This window comes from Emydura macquarii, unplaced genomic scaffold, assembly GCF_026122565.2.
Source record: "Emydura macquarii macquarii isolate MOO-44397 ecotype Brisbane River unplaced genomic scaffold, CSIRO-AGI_Emac_v2 contig_312, whole genome shotgun sequence".
NCBI lineage: Eukaryota > Metazoa > Chordata > Testudines > Chelidae > Emydura > Emydura macquarii.
The window spans coordinates 7064920-7080247 of NW_027130449.1; the positions used below are offsets into that span (position 1 = coordinate 7064920).

General features: G+C 53.8%; 1 long non-coding RNA gene across 1 annotated transcript in view; it reads right to left on the reverse strand.

The window, feature by feature from the left end:
- LOC137163811 (uncharacterized) overlaps positions 1 to 15328 on the reverse strand; it is a 38227-nt gene that overhangs the window by 2226 nt on the left and 20673 nt on the right. The window lies entirely within an intron of this gene.

A 15328-nucleotide genomic window follows, 5' to 3' on the forward strand; every position in this document is an offset into this window, starting at 1 on the left:
CATTTGAAGAAGGAAAAAAAAAAGACATGGTAATTCATGCAGGGAGGGTCAGTTGAATCATATTAGCAACTTTCCCTCCCGTTAGCAGGTTTCCAACGTATGGTGTTAGTCATCGATCCCACTAGTACACTGAGTCGCACAACACTCACTGTACCAGGCAGTAGGAACTGGCTGTCACGTCTTGTTAACCTCGTATAAGGATTCAGCTTTGGTAATAGAATACCCCCGTCTTATCTTTTCAGTGACTTTTCTAACACAACTGTCTCTTAGTCTCCCTCTCCTCTGCATTTCCACCTGAGAAGGAAGTGGAGAAAATTCCTAATGCTTGCAGGAGGAGGAAAAGGAGGGTTCAGGCAGTCATTGGGCCCAATCCCGTGAGCCTTGTTCACGTGTGTGAGCTTTACTCGTGAAAGGAGTCCCATCGGGACAAAGCCTTGCTACCTTCCTCCCATGAGCAGTCACATTTACTGCAGTAGGACTCCTCCTCGCGTGAGGAGAAGGGGTGGGGGTTGGACTCATTTAACCCAATCTTGCTGCGTTGAAGTCAATAGCAAAACTCTCGTTGACAGCAAGGGGTGCAGGGTCAGGCCCACCAGGCCTGCTCCAAAGCTCATTGAAGCCATATAAAAATGGGTTTGTCCTGCTAGGTGCTGAGCCCCACTTGCGGAAGGCAGAGTATGCTCTGCCCCACTGACTTCAAAAGAAACAGGGGCAAACTCAGGCCCGTGATTTTCAAACTCCAAAGGCTCTGGGGCCACCAGCTGTGTGACCAATGGAGACAACTGGGAGGGTCAGACCTTATACTTAGGGTTTTATTTCTTTTGAGAAGTTTGGACAATCTCTCAGTCAGAGAAAACATCAGGACATTACAATAAATAAATCAATCACTGGGAAAAGTTGCTGCCCGTTGGATCCTTCCCAGGGTCTACCGGGACTTGTCTTCTCAGCCCCATGCCAGGGGAGTGCTGGCCGCCCCCCGAAAGCCTCAGGTGCCAGGGCCCAAATGCAGGATGAGGGCCCTAGGAGACTGGCCCTGACTGAGCAAAGCACTTAGCTTGTGTTTAACTTTAAGCACTTGCTTAACTCCTTGACGTGAGTAACCACACACGGCTCATTTTCAGCCACAGTTAGAACACAGCCCCGGGTCCTTTACCCAATCGAGGTATACAGATAAAGTCATTTTTTAAAAAACTCTTGTCTTCTCGGTTCCTTTGGGCTGTTTTTTTTTCCCTCTGCATATGGAAAAAAAACAAAAATAAAGTTAAAAATCAAACCAGTAATTAACCTTCCTTCCTCTGTGAAGGAAACTGAAATCCAAGAGCCTTGCCAGGAAGCGAAGCGGACTAGTTTAGTATCACTGGGGTGACATTCACTCCCATGCAGACCAGGAGTGAATTACTCCCTTGCTGAGCTAAGGGAAGGGCTGGAAAGAAAACAGCCTCCATGGGGAAAGGGGAATGCAGCTTTAATATCCTTCCCATTGTAATAACTTAGGGCTGAGTCATGGCTCTCAGACATGAGGGGCGGGGGAAAGCTGAGCAAGGGGACCGTCCAGCAGGGGTGTGGGGGGACCATGTCTGTATAGGACGAGGGCACTGGGGACAATGCACAGAGCTTGGGCGCTTGCTGCAGCAGTACCAAAGGGGAACGCATGCCCCCCACAGCGCTGCAGCCCACCATGACTTGATGCCTCCAGGGCGCCCTTTGAGGGGGGCAGCGCTGATAGATGCAGCTGCAACCCCAGTTGTGTTCAGTCCATGCAACCGGCTGCATTCTGTACAGGTGCACCGGGGAGTTAGGGCCCCCATGTGGCCTCTTTTCCTGACACCCCCACAGCCTGTGCATGCGGGGCAGCTAGAATTTGGCCCGTCGGGTATTATCAGTAACAAAGGGAAAGGTGTCGAACAAGATATCCCACACACAGCGCCTGACGCTCCTCTCACTTCGAGCGGTTTGCACTGCTCTAGCTAACTTTTCTTCATGCACGTTACTCCCAACAGGCCCTGGGCTCAGAGGGTGGAGAATCAGGCCCCAGCATTTGTAGCCACCCCGTGTCCCTTTCATAAAAGCAGCTCAGAGCTCAACCTCGGAGCAGGCGGGTTTTTGTAAAAGGAAATGAGGCAGGGAGAGATTCTGGAGCTCATAGGGGTCCTATGTTCTTGCTTCCCCAGCAGAGCTCTCAGAGGGTGTAAATCAGCGGTGCTGTGTTGAAGTCGGTGGGCCAGGTGCTCCATTAGCCTTCCTCTTGCGTAGCTGTCTGCACCACTGCAAAGTGCGTTTCATGCTCTACCTTGCCCATTTGCACTGGGGTAAAATGATTACACAAAGATCAGGGCCATGGAGAATCAAGCACAAGTGTGGCTACTCCGACAGCAGCTGAGGATCTGGCCCCATAGCTATTCCCTTTCCTCTACAGCTTCCAGTAGCACAGCACAGTCATGCCTGGAAGTTTCTAACCCACGGGTATAACATCTCCGCTGGGATGAGTAAAGCAATGGGCTCCATTGAAAGGAGAAGGGTGGAGCTGAAGCATCTTCTCTTCAGTGACATTAATTGCACTGTAACTGCTTTCCATCTCAGACGCAACTGTGGTGTGATATTATCTAGATCATGGGCTCACACAGCAATCCCAGCACCGCTACATTTGCCACCTACATAATTACTTGCTGGGACTCTATGTAATGAAACAAGGGAGCCACAGGGTGACTACAACGTTCTTAGATGGCTGAGAGACGCACTGAGACTGGTCTGACTCCATTCATTAGGATGACGACGATGATACTTTGTGCATCTCTAGCACTTCTCAGCTGAGGATCATTAAGACTGTTTAAAGACCAATGAATTACGCCTCACAGCAGCCCTGGCTTTCCAGTGAATAGCACATTTTCCCATTTTTTCACCAGGGGAAACTGAGGTATGGAGGTCCAGCTTTTCAAAAGCACTCAGCTCCCACGTAGGCGCCAAAATAAAATGACCAGATTTCCCATAGTGCTCAGCATGCCGGGAGCTGCTGGGAGCAGGAGAATCTGGCCTCAATTTTGGGTGCTGAATACTTGAAAATCTGGCCCTGAGCCTCTTGGAAAATCTTGTCCAGAGAGGGCAAGTGGCTTGTTCAAGGTCAGCCAGGGAGTCAGCGGCTGAGTGGGGAATAGGCCTCCAGAGCCAGCTGCCCAGTTCCCCCGCTCTAATCTCTGGACAATGTTGCATTTTTGATCCCTTGACTTGGAAAAGATCATCAGCCACAACACGATCTGCTGTTCCTGAATCGGAAGCCCTGGATCTCTTTGGAAATGCCTAGCACCGAGAGTCCTTCCCCCTTTGGCTGCTCCCTGTACAGCCCCTCTCCTCACAGGCATGCAGAACCCGGGCAGGTACAGAGACCAGCCCCAGAGTGACTGACTGGCAGACTTCCAGCTGAGAGATGTTTCTAATGGAGGAGCCCCGAGGGAAAGGTCTCTGCTGCCTTTGGAGCAGCTGCCTATCGGGACCCCCACTCTGGGCCTCAGCTATAGCGAGGGGCAGGATACACAAACAGTGGGTTTTGCTCTCCCCAGCCCATGCGGGCGCTGTAATTCCATCCACTAGGACAGGACAGACCAAGAAACGCCTGGAAAATGAAACATTCCCGCACCATGGCCAACAGGTCCTGAAGGTTCGGTCTACAGCTGGCAGAACATCTGGATAGTAACCAAGAGCCCAGGGCTCAGTCTCCAGTTGACAGTAACCAAGGTCTCTGGGTTCAATCCCCAGTCGGAAGCAGAGGAAAGTGAGTGCGACCTTCTCTTTTATAGAGTGGTTCCGACTGATAATTTGAGGATAGACTTTGTAGCTCCCCACTGCCATCAGCAGGGCCCAGCTGAAGAGTCTTCTGACAGTTGGGCCTACAAAGGTACCTAAGTGCGAGCGCACGGGAGTGTACGTTCCTCAGAGGTCACAATAGCCTACCACACCCAACGCTGGTGGGGAAACTTGCAAAAGAGAGAGAGAGAGAGAGACCGAATTGGTCCAAACAAAAGGGCCAGCGGAGTGAAGGACTGTGCGGAGATCCTGCCTGGTAAACAAGACAAGCACGGGAGCAAAAGCCAATGAACCAAAACTGGTGTGTCAGGAATTAGACCTAATTGGTGGACAACATAATGAGAAGATGGGCCGTTCCCTTTTAGGTTTCGTAAAAATGAGAGATTTTGGAAGGAAAATACGGCCAGAGAGACAGCAGCTGTTGCTACACTCGCTGACTGGAGGAGGGGGACGGAAATCACTTCACCATTTGCCAGCGCAAGACTGTATATTTTGAAACCCTGCTGTGAGCCGGGGACCAGAGAGAAGCAGCTAAATGCAGTGCCCCAAACAGCCCGATGCAGACACCAGTTTGCCAGGTCACTGAGCAGCTGACAAGCCCATGTGCTGGGCCTGTGTTTTGCAGCAGTGAGGTCACAAGTGGAAGCCAACCTCAGAGACAGAAGCTGCATTTTTAGCTTGGCTGTTTCTCTCGCTCTCCCTTTTGTGTGGGTTTGTCTGGTTTTGCCGGCTAGGAAACAGGCTCATACTTTAAAGAACGGCTCCGGCCCATTACAAGCAACAACGGCTCGTGTCCCCAAAAAGACAATCACCATCATCTCTGATCCCATCTGAAAGATGTCAGACGAGGGGACTTTCCTTCTAAACCCTCTCTCCAGCTCAAGGGAAGCTGTGAAAAAGAAAGGCTTTACATTTCAAAGGCATTAACTGTTTTCCCTTCTTTTCAGTCTCTTTAATAAAAAGTTTTAAAGGGTTTTTAATGGTGTGTTTGCCATAGGACTCCGTAAACCAAGCCCAGAACCTTGTTTAATGCTGGAGCGCGACAGGGTCATGTTAACACCTTTAACTCTTTGGGCCCATTTATTCCATCCAACTGGAATGCAACAAAAGACAGGGGAGGGACTGAATTAACCATCAGCACTGGCTCAGGCTGTTCTTCCCTTCCCACAGAGCTGGGGAAGGGCGGCCCAGGCATGGCAGTGCTAGAGACAAGAAACTGCTTCTGGCACTACACAGGCCCAGACACAGAGTTCTGACTCTGCAAGTCACCATGCTCAGGGAGAGACAGAGCCAGCAGCTTCCCAGGCATGAGTGGGGACCCTTGGGAATGTCCACACTGCATTAAAAGACCCCGCTGCACAGCCGCAGCGGGCCCGGGTCTTGGGGCTAAAATTTGCTATGCAGACTTGGAGCCCAGGCTGTGAAATCCTGCATAGCGGGTGGGTCTTGGAGCCCAAGCTCCAACCCAAACGCGAACGTCTAACATGGCAATCTTTAGCCTTGCAACTGGAGCCCTGCGAGCTAGAGTCAACGGACCCGGGCTCTGAGATTCAGTGCCGCAGGTTTGTTATTGCCGTGTAGACGCAGCCTTAGAGGCCCGGCCTCTTTTTGCTGCCTCTCCCCAGCTGTTGAATTCAGGCCTTCGAGTGGCAGGGGAGAATCTGTGTGGGATTGGGAGACGCAGGCACCACTAATCTAGGTGGCATCAGAAACACAGCCACAGCACCACTCGCTGGCCCGCAAGTGCAGGGCAGAGCTTTCAACTGCATCTCGAGCGCATAAATCCAAGGGAGCAAACGAGCCGTGAGCCAGCTTCTCTTCCTCCCATTCCTGCCCATTTTCCTGGAGGCTGGCTCCTTGATCTCTCCTGGGCTGGTTCTCCTCTCCCCACTGCGTCAAACGCCGGGAAAACAAGCAGAGATTCACCCTGTGATCATCGATCTCCTTTGCTGACCAAAGAAGCCCCGTTGAGCCTTAACACGAACGCTTCTCCTTCCCTGGCTTCATGGCACGTGGGCTGTAGGAAAAGAGGAAACCTGCCGGAGGTCCTTGACAGCTCTCTCTCCTAGATCCAGCAGCACTTCCACAGGGCCATGCGGCTTCATGAAGGACAGAGTTCACCTTGGAGGAAGCGAAGGCTCCGCTCCCACTTCTGCGTCGCTCCAAGACTAATAAACTAGCGGGAAACAACCTCAGCTCCTCACCTAAGGACCTCATGTGCTCGCCAGCTGATGCCCTGGTGCTGCAGCTGCAGGGAAGAGAAAAGCAGAGTTCTGCTCAGAAACCCTTCCAGTGGTGCTGGTATCCCAGGCATTCCCTGGAGTAAGTGCAAGCTGGTGTGTGGAACCTAGACGAAGCTCAGTCTCTTGCATTCCCCTTGACATCAGGGAGGAAGCCTTCAAAGGGTTTAAAGAAACAAGACACACGGGTTGGAGCAGGTGAATGAACAGAAAGGGGTGGGGAGGGAAAGATAAAAAGACGAGGGAGAAAGAGGCAGAGAAAGATGGAGAGGAAGACGAGCGAGAAGGAGAACTCCAGGGGAAGTGTGAAGCGGCAGAAGAGATGGGGAAAGACGATGAGAGAGACAAGGAGAACGGAGGGGAACTGGCAAGCAAGCAGGGAGAGAGCCCGCAGCAGAGCCTGGCCGGGGCCTGCGTCTCCAGCCAGACCCCTCCGAGTGTCATGGCGCTGGGAGATGGGGTTATTTATGGCCTGGGACAGAGGAAGAGTCTGGGGGCTGGGATGCAGACAGATAGAGGGGATCGCTCTGGTCTGGGGGATGGAGGGAGAGGAGGGTAAGCAGCAGGCTCTGGATGAATGCAGCCACGTTTTTGCCTCACTCTTCCTCCGGCCACTTTTCATGGACTATAAAACACCTGCAAGGGGAATGCAGCCTAGTGGTTAGTGCAGGGGAGGGGGCTGAGAGCCAGGACTCCTGAGGCCCAGCCCCGGCTCTGTGACTTTGGGCAAGTCACTTCCCAATCTGCAGCTCACTTTCCCCATCTGTTAAATGGGGGCTAATGATTCCTTCCCCCTCCCTGGGATGTTTGTTCCCAGTGGCTCCCTCCCGCCAGTTAGCCAGCTGGGCAACCCAGCCTGCACCCACCCGGCTTCCTTCCCTGCTGTGCAGCAGGTGCCTCTGGCTGCCCGCCACACCCCAAAGCCTCCGCACCGAGCGTCGTGGCAGATTCCAGGGCGTGTTTGGGAACCCCAAGGTGCCCCCCGCTGAGGGAGGCACTGAGAGAAGGGTTTCCTCCCCCTGGGAGAGGATGGGCCAGGGCAGGCGGGGTGGCGCTGGTTCCAACGCCCCTCAGATGCAGTGTCCCGTTTAGCCTGGGCCGGGTGCTGCCCAGGATGAAATGATCCTGGCAGTCACAGCAGGGAGCTTCGCAGAGCAAGAGACTGAGGTGCAGCGGCGGAGCTGGGGAGGGAGCCAGCAGAGCGGGGGACAGGCCTGGCTGGGAACAGCCCCCCACTTCCCTGGCCGGCTTCCAAGGTTACTCAGGGGACAGGGATGATTCAAGACACATTCCCCAGGGAGGGGCTGGGCTGGATGCAGCTTGACATTCACAATGGTCCATTTCAACCCAGACACCATGGTTCAGTGTTTTCTATTTTGGGGGTGGGGGGGGGGAACCCACCTCCCCAAACGCTGCATTTTGGTTCAAAGGGAACCGGATTTTACGGGGGGATGTAGGACCCCGCCGCCAAACCAGTACTTCCATCTGCTGGAGCTGGGAGGCGGTGCTTGAAAAGCACTTGTGCTGTCCTGCAGAGGGGCTGGCTGGAGACCTGCCCAGAGATTTCGGGAAGCTCAGAGCAGCCTTGGTTAAGGTGTTCTTGGACAGCAGCTGATGCCCGTTCGTGCCCCCTCCCAGCCACACTGGGTGATAGAACGAAACTTTGCAATCTGCAGGCACGGCCCAGAGGGGGGACTCAGGTCAGCACATGGAAACAGCCAGACATGGCTGCTGGGTGGCTGGGTGGGCTGAGTTTGCTGGGTCTCAGTCTCAGAATATGAACTTTCCCAAACCTCCAGTGCACTGGGCACTTAGTCCCTGGCAACTGCAGTAAAGGGCCCAAGACATGCCCGGACCACAGAGACTGATCTCCATTGTTACTGCTGGAAGTGATCGCCCTGGGCGGGACTCAGGCCCCTTAGTAGGACAGCTTGCTGGGTGCCCCTTCCCCCACTGAACCTAGGTCGTAGACAAACAGGGCATCAGTCTCTTAGGGCGCCCTCCTTTCACCAGCATCACACGCCCTCACCGATTTCTCTCTTTTAAAGAAAAGGTCTCTTGAAAGATCCTCACCGTCCCCCTGTCCCTTTCTCTCCACTCTTGCGTGATGCAGTACAGAGACATGCCAACCAGCTGCTCCCCGCTGCCGTGTTATATTGCAATATCTTCCCCCTTCTAAATGATTTGTCTGATGATCTGGAAACCCACCTGTAACAGGATTACTCTGAGCACACAGCACGCCCAAGCTGTCTGCCCTAACAGAGCCACAGCCTATTAGCCAGGATAGAGAGAGGCGATAGACTTACACCAAAGGAAAACCCATGCAAATAACTCCTCCCTCCTGAGGGATGGAGAATGGAGAAGAAACCTCAAGTGACAGACGGTCTGTTCCTGATGGTAGAAGACACTCAAATGCCACAACAAGTGGGGCAGTATAAGAACTAGAACTGAACTGAATCAGCTAACAGAGTTCTCAGGAGAAAAAAGATCTGCTCATGGCAGACAGAAAAACAGTTTGTTTTTCTAATCTTCACTGAATGGTGAGTGTTTAGATGATACTCACATTGCCCACGACAAATGAGAGAATGCTCAGCCCTGATCATCTTCAAAGCTCTTTGCAAACCCTGAATCCTAACAATATGGGTATTCTCCCCGTTTCACAGAAGAGGAAACTGAGGCACGGAGGTGCGCGACCCAGGAAATCTGTAGCAGAGTGGGAAATAGAACTCCCAGCTGCGGTCGCATGTGCCGGTTACTGGATCACATTTTCTACTCCCTGAAATCCACTTTCTAAAGGATCGTTGACCACTTGTTTATCTTCCAACCCCTAAACCTACCTCCCATGCAGCGTCTCTAGAAAATGCCTCATCTCTCTAATTAGTTGAGCCATTTTCTTTAAACAAACAATTTAAAAAACTCTATTATAGTCTACATCAAAATGCGTAGATAGAAAGAGTATGTATGTGTGAGTGTGCGGGGATCTAGATGGAAGATTAGACACACCCCAGCCCCCAGGATTGCTGGACTGGTAAGGAACTCAACAGATGCCCACTGTTCCTTCAGGGCTGCATCACAAGATCTTGGTTTTCTTAATGCCAAACTTTTACCCAGCACCTTGGGCCAAAGTCACCCGGGCTGTATAGTCTATATGGACTCCCACGGTTGTCACCAGGGCCTCACGCAGCACTTTGCCGGCACCGAAGGCCAGTGGCCGGCAGGTGGCGCCAGCAGGAATCACATCTCGCTCATAGCAGCAATAATGATAAACAAATCCATAGATCAGGCCGTGGCATTCCGTGGCGCTGGCCTTTTTCTTCCTCCCCATCCCACTTCGGGATCGTCCTGTCGTCGCACTTCTCTGGCAGCCGGGCCACCCGCCCACCCTCACTCCCCGCCAGTGACACAAGGACCATGTGTCCACGTGGGAGAGATGAAAAGCCCTGGGGTCCAAGGACAGAGGCTGTGCTGGCAGGCACAGAGAGAGACATGACCCCTGCAGATCTCCTTCAGCTTCGTCCCTCCCAGACACAGCGTGGCATACGCAAGGAAGGCAATGCTGGAACAGACTGCCTCTGGCGCAGGCCGCGCATCTCACTTGCCCCTCTGGATGGGAAACCGGGCCACTGGCACCGACGTTCACTCTCCTATAGGGCAGGGGGCACCCCAGAAGTCCCGAGGGTTGGGGGTCGGGGGCACCGTCCCGTCCTTGCTGAGCGCCTGAGGTCCAGAGTCAAAGTGACTTGCCGGAGGTCACCCAATACGCCTTTAAAATGCTGCACAGATGCACAGACTGAATCATGATCATGTTAAAGGGCATGGCCCCTGCCCCAATCTATGTGTCCATTGCTCTGTTTATCTGCAGCCGGCACATCACTCTGGTCCCTGGCTTCTCCACGTGGGGAATCAGGGACAGGTGACTAAGCATGGTAGGAACATAAGAACGGCCATGCCAGGTCAGACCAATGGTCCATCTAGCTCAGCGTCCTGTCTACCGACAGTGGCCAGTGCCAGGTGCTTCAGAGGGAAGGAACAGAACAGAACAGAACAGGTCATCATCAAGTCATCCATCCCATCGCCCATTCCCAACCTCTGGCAAACAGCAACCCCTGCTCATCTGGCTAACAAACAAACACTGATGGACCGATGTTGCTACACTGGCTAGATCGCAGCCAGCTGGGGCGTGAGATCCCTGGGCAGGAACCCCTGCTCTGGCATGTCCTTTCCCTTCAGATCTCAGCAGCCTCACACTGAGCCAATGAATTCATTACGAGGCCGTCTTGCACATAGCATGCACCAGGCAATGGCAGACTGGCTACGGTGTTTACTAGAGAGTGGTACTAAGCTGTCTCTATTAGCTCTCATAGGAAAAGCATCTTCCCCAAATTTCTCTCCTCCACCACCTCTCCATCTTTGCTCCCCTTCCAACTCTCTCACCCGTCTTCGATGAGGAAGGTCACTGAAAGGAGCAAGGCCCTGGCAGCCTGGATCCCACAGGACCCTCCCTCCCTGGTTTCATGCAAGACGGCGGATCAGCGCTTTGCTCTGGTATCCAGCCTCCCGGCATGGCCAGCTCTAGATGCTCTGAGGGAAGGCAGCCTGGGCTAACCGGGCAGCTCTGTCCTTCCAGGGCTGGGGGAGGAGAAGAGACACCCACCTGGGGACTGTGGCTACGCCTTGAAGCATGACATTTGCTTACCCTGGTCTCACCGTGCATCAGCACAAACCATTTTGCCCACAAACCCACCTGATTCTCTGCACACTTCCCGGGGGCCCTCCCTCTCCGTCCCAGGCGTTGTTACTCATGCTGCACAATGACATTTCCTTCTCTGAATCCCATTTATTTATAGCGTCCGTGACCTTTTCCTGAGCTCACATACTCCCACTTCCGCCCCTGCCCCCCCAGCTCCAGACCCCCTCCAACCCGTCTGACCGCACCGAACCCCAGGCCAACCATGATTCAGTCCATAGCCCCCGCCCCCCACAAAGGGGAGCTTTCCATTGGCTATAAACCCTCCTGAAGTCTAGGAGAAGGAGCTTCGAATTCACGAGTCGGCCAATTCCAGATGGTCTGTAGTTCTTGCTGGGGAGTATCAGACAGCTCTTTTCATCAGAGCTCTGGGAATCAGGAGCCTGTGGCTGTGTAGGTAGAAGTTGCCAGGTTGTTGTGGGGAGGGGCAGCGGAAATGGGATTTTATGATGGGATCTGTGGCTTTATTTTAGTGCTTTGCTGAAAGCTTCCCTCTCCTCCCCGCCCCTCTCCTGAAGAGTTCAGTGCCACCGAACTGGGGGATTGCGCCGTGATTGGCGTAGCGGTTTTATTGGGTAACATGTTCAGTTGTGTCTGCCACCTGTACACGTCAGTGGGGCTTTTCGGGGTGGGAGGACGGAGTAGAAAGACGACATATTACCTGCCAGTGGCCCTGGGTGGGGGAGGAAGGATGTGATCAAGGTGCAGAACTGAGTGGGCAGGATTCCTGGGTTCTAGTCTCGTCCCTGCTGCTGAATCGCTGGGTGACTTTGGGCAAATAATTTCCCAGCTTGATGCCTCAGTTTCCCCATCCATAGCCTGGAGAGGAAAGCCATTTCCCTACCGTGGGACGGAGGGAGGTGGGGCACGTAGATCATTAACGTTTCTGAATTGCTTTGAAACCCATTCATGGAACATGCGACAGCAGGGAAAAGCAGGAAAAAGAAATACACTTCATTCTTGCATTTCCCAGAGCCTCATCCGGTGTAAATCCGCTTCCTTTATGCCAGCTGAGAATCTGGCACTGTAACCCTCCTTATTTATTTTCATTTGCTTTCTTAATCCCTTTGGACAGTCCATCAGACCCCTCCGCCGCATTCTCCTTGCCCTGCATTGTGGCTAGCCATCCTGCAGGGCAGAGAATTGGCGAGTCAGAGAGAGAAAGTGTGTGTACTGGAGAGGGGAGGGAAGGGACTGATCTGTCCGGCCCCTGCCCCCCCCACACACAGAGCAAACCCCATCCTCACCTTAATCACTATCCCATTGGCTGCCGGCTTCATTAAGCAGCCCCCGCCTGGTGGAGGCTTTGGCGCACGCCGGCACTGCTGTTCTAATTACTCCTCACACTCCTGCAGTGGCCTGTCCACCAAATCGCAATTGATTCCTCACTCCTCCCCGCTCGATGGCATCGACCAGCGTGGCAGAAAGACAAATCCCAGCCCACACCTTTTTAAGGAGCTGGCGGCATCGCGGCCCAGAGGCCCCGGCTCCTTCGGGACACACAGCACAGCAGCTGCCCATCCATGGCCATGCCAGCGCTCCAGGAGCGCTCCAGACCCAGTCAGGGCAGCGGCAGGCGAGGAACTCATAGGCGAAGCAGTCGCCAGCAGCTGATCCTGTACCGCTGAGGTTAAGAAGAGCCTGGGTGGACATTGATGGGCGTTGGGTCTCGCCCCTAATAACGAGCCACAAAGGGCCGACTCGGCACTGGTTTGTACTGAAAGGGGTGCCAAGGAGTGGCCGAGCAGCAGCTGAACCGGAGTGGTGGGAGTACCTCTGATACTGCTTTCACCTCCTTTCTTCCCCACTGCATACACTGGCATCATGCTGGGTTCTGATTGCCACAGCATCTTCCCAATGAAATCCCAGCCTTCCCCTAGGCACAGCCTGCCCCACTGGGACCCCCTACCCAGCCCTGGAAGAAGGGCACACACTTTCAGTGGGGGAGGGGGCTTCAAAGTTACAAAGGGGCTCTCCCCGCCCCAGCTGCACCGACCTCAGCCTAGCACCACACCGTAACAAAAGAGACACGCTTGTCCTCCCCAGGAGAGATCCTCTCCCCACCGCCAACGTCAGCTCCACGCATGCAGGGGTACACACACAAGAACACGGCAGACACATCCACACCCACCCGCTTCAATACACCCCAACCCTCCACACTTCAACCCCCCCTTTCTATCTCCCCCCATCTCCACTCCAACACCTGCTCTGTCTCACACACGCACACTTTAAGCTCGGAGGTTCTTCCAGTGGTTTCACGTTGTCCCCTGAGCAAAGTCAAGGCAGAGCTGGGAGGCAGGTACAGCTTAGACCCAGCTGGGGTATTTCTGAACGGCAGAGTTACAGGAAGAAGGGTCCCATGGGGAGAGGTTCCCGCTGTCTCGGCAGCGGGAGGAGGTAACTCCCAGCACCTGGTCTAGCTGATACACTCTCCTAGCACAGACTGAGGGGGAGCCTGAACCAGGGAGCAAAGGGCTCATTGTGACGGCCGACGTGGGAGGGAGAACAGAGACAGGCTTGCCCAAGGGCACACGGCGGGAACAGAACCCAGGTCTCCTGGGTCCCAGCCCAGTGCCAAGTGATGGGCCCATGCTGCTGTCGACAGGGGCTCTTTTGGACTGTGAATGGGGCTGAGGAAGCAGATCGGCGGCCCATTGAATGAAGAGTGGCCAAAGCGGAGGGTGATCCTCGCCAGAAGAGCCTGCCAGCCGAGGCTGTTACAGCAAGGCAGAAAGCAGCCCGGCTCGGGTGCCGCAGAAGCGTGACACGCATGCAGCTCTCTTTGTTAGCAGGCTGGCCTGTCCTCTGGCCACGTACCTTCCCATGACAGCGCCTGCCAGCTGTCACTGGCCAAGATGAATGGGCGATTCCCAGGTCACTGGCCCATATTTACCGTACAAGCAAGCAACCTAATTGGCTTTTATTTATAGGGCAAATGTCGAGTAAATCTACAAAGTGAGGAAACGCCTTGGAAAGCGTCAGCGTGGTCTGTGGCACTGCTTAGCTCATTAGCTCTCCCGCTGCTGGCCGGGGAGGATGAGAGCTGGGCAGGTCCCGGGAGAGGCCAGGGCAGGGTAAGCGGAAGAGAAGGTGGGTTAAATGATCACCCAGATGCGGCGTGCTGCACGCACACAGACAGCACACGGAGGTGGAGTCCTGCCCCAATCGAAGACAATGGCCTAACGCCCCTTTGCCATCACTGGGGCCAGGATTCCCACCACAGAGCACGATGCTGCAGTTTTAGGTCTCAGTCCGGCTGAAACCCCCAGCCCCCATGGAACTCAATGCACCTGCCCAGCCGTGCTTCAATGCCCACCCCCACCCCGCCCACGACCCAGCCCCTCTGCTTCCATAAAGGAAGAATTTTGCCCTTACCCTGAATTGCTTAATCAGCAATTCCACTTAATAATCAAGATGCTTCCCAGGGAACTGAATTAAGCCTTAATGATACTTAATAGCGAGGGCAACTGATTAACCAGGCTGACAATTCTGCTGGACGGGGAAGCAATAGGGAATTAAGACAGACCCCCACCTAGTGCTGGTATTCTTTGGCGCACGTGGCAGAGGCCTGCGTTTTTGGAGAAGGATGAGGGTTTTAATCCCCATTCTCTACCTGTGCCAGGGATCTGCCTAGCAGCAGGGTTATCCGCTGTAGTCTGTACAGGGCGTGCCCGTCTGGACAATTCCCAGGAGACAATAAAGGTTACCTGCAGGTAGTGGCCACTTCAGGAGGGATCTGCATGACAGTGTGCGCGGAGCAGGGGGGACAACAAGGAGATTAAGGGAAAATGCAGCTGTGCGGGTGGAAACAACTAACAAGAAGGAAACACCCGGCTGTGGCTAAAGCCAGGCGAGGATGCACCATTCAGTGCAGATTTTCCTTCTTCTCACAATGGAGATCCCCAAAACTGCTGCCAAATCATGCCAATAGACAGCCTTCATCTCGCTCTCACGTAACGGAACATCCTGATTAGTGCAAACAGCTCCCCACGCACCCAGCGTCTCGAGCACCAGCTCGGCATCAAATGCCGTTCTACAGTTTCCTGTTCGGTGCCCATTGGAAACCACTGCCCCCACATAGCCCTCCACGTCAATTACTGCCCCACAGGAACGAGTGTTGGAGCTTTCCACTGACTACGCCGTGCAACGCGCTCACTTGCAGAAAGACAGACAACCACTTGCTTGTGCAATGATAGCCACGTCCCCCTTGCACTACCGCTGTGGCTGTCGTACACGTGAGAATTTCCACCCACAGTTGTCACATCATCCATCCCCTCCTGCCCAGGCAACCTGGCACTTGCAGAGGAAGTCATGCGGACTTTGCAAACCCACCTTGACAGCCAGGTTCATCTTGGCTGAGACTAGCCATGAGGCATTTTAAGATGATACAGTGGAAGCGTCCCTCATCCTTGGGGATTTGTTTTGATCATCTCTAATCCTCTGCCTTGATTATGGAGCCTCCAAATCCCATTAGAGGGATTTTTTTTTTTAAACGTTATATTATTAATCCCATTTTGGTAATCTGACGTTTATTGATTTTTAT